General features: G+C 34.8%; 1 non-coding gene across 1 annotated transcript; it reads right to left on the bottom strand.

Annotated features, from left to right (window-relative positions):
- Nucleotides 1-1,562: 1,562 nt before the first annotated feature.
- On the bottom strand, nucleotides 1,563-1,634 carry TRNAD-GUC (transfer RNA aspartic acid (anticodon GUC)). The gene has a single exon. It is a non-coding gene; the product is annotated as a tRNA-Asp (tRNA).
- Nucleotides 1,635-1,946: the final 312 nt, after the last annotated feature.

Here is a 1,946-nt window from a genome sequence, read left to right as displayed (position 1 = left end):
GACTTTTAGTTAACACATCTGTAAGCAATTTGGCCATCACTGAATTCAACGTTTATCTCAATCGTAATAGACAAGGATAATGACAAATATAGTTTACAATGTTATTAAGTACATCATTTTATTTAATTGTGTGAATAAAAGGAATCGTCTCCCCGTCGGGGAATTGAACCCCAGTCTCCCGCGTGACAGGCGGGGATACTGACCACTATACTAACGAGGACATATTGGCTTCAGTTCAACAGTGCTCACCTCCATGAGGTTAGGGCATGCCCTCAATCAATTCACAGTATTGTAATAGGCAGCTTTGCTTCCTTTGGTTAGGAGAAGCAATCTTTTTTCATAAATGATTACAAATCAGAAATTCCTAGCCAAAAATAATCTGCTTTAATAAGAAATGATTGATTAAAATAAATACCTATTTATCGATCTGTCTATCTATCTTTCTATCTATCTATGTATATGTATATATATATATATATATATATATATATACAATCAGCTCACTTTACCATTTGCAGCTTATAACCATTTACCACCAGGGGTCACTACTAACAAAAAGCATCCACTCCACTTCTAAATCCAGCCCCTAGAGTTGAGCAGAAGCATAAGATTCCCCACTGCTTCATTCCATTTTCCATTAGATTACAGATGTAAATTGTTTTTGATGGTATGGTCTGTGCAGATTGAAATATTCAGAGCATATTCTGACTTTTAGTTAACACATCTGTAAGCAATTTGGCCATCACTGAATTCAACGTTTATCTCAATCGTAATAGACAAGGATAATGACAAATATAGTTTACAATGTTATTAAGTACATCATTTTATTTAATTGTGTGAATAAAAGGAATCGTCTCCCCGTCGGGGAATTGAACCCCAGTCTCCCGCGTGACAGGCGGGGATACTGACCACTATACTAACGACGACATATTGGCTTCAGTTCAACAGTGCTCACCTCCATGAGGTTAGGGCATGCCCTCAATCAATTCACAGTATTGTAATAGGCAGCTTTGCTTCCTTTGGTTAGGAGAAGCAATCTTTTTTCATAAATGATTACAAATCAGAAATTCCTAGCCAAAAATAATCTGCTTTAATAAGAAATGATTGATTAAAATAAATACCTATTTATCGATCTGTCTATCTATCTTTCTATCTATCTATGTATATGTATATATATGTATATATATATATATATATATACAATCAGCTCACTTTACCATTTGCAGCTTATAACCATTTACCACCAGGGGTCACTATTAACAAAAAGCATCCACTCCACTTCTAAATCTAGCCCCTAGAGTTGAGCAGAAGCATAAGATTCCCCACTGCTTCATTCCATTTTCCATTAGATTATAGATGTAAATTGTTTTTGATGGTATGGTCTGTGCAGATTGAAATATTCAGAGCATATTCTGACTTTTAGTTAACACATCTGTAAGCAATTTGGCCATCACTGAATTCAACGTTTATCTCAATCGTAATAGACAAGGATAATGACAAATATAGTTTACAATGTTATTAAGTACATCATTTTATTTAATTGTGTGAATAAAAGGAATCATCTCCCCGTCGGGGAATTGAACCCCGGTCTCCCGCGTGACAGGCGGGAATACTGACCACTATACTAACGAGGACATATTGGCTTCAGTTCAACAGTGCTCACCTCCATGAGGTTAGGGCATGCCCTCAATCAATTCACAGTATTGTAATATGCAGCTTTGCTTCTTTTGGTTAGGAGAAGCAATCTTTTTTCATAAATGATTACAAATCAGAAATTCCTAGCCAAAAATAATCTGCTTTAATAAGAAATGATTGATTAAAATAAATACCTATTTATCGATCTGTCTATCTATCTTTCTATCTATCTATGTATATGTATATATATATATATATATATACAATCAGCTCACTTTACCATTTGCAGCTTATAACCATTTACCACCAGG

This window comes from Triturus cristatus, chromosome 4_1, assembly GCF_964204655.1.
Source record: "Triturus cristatus chromosome 4_1, aTriCri1.1, whole genome shotgun sequence".
In the NCBI taxonomy this organism is placed as follows: domain Eukaryota; kingdom Metazoa; phylum Chordata; class Amphibia; order Caudata; family Salamandridae; genus Triturus; species Triturus cristatus.
The sequence above is the reverse complement of the archived record's forward strand: the minus strand, read 5'-3'. Positions and strand labels throughout refer to the sequence as shown.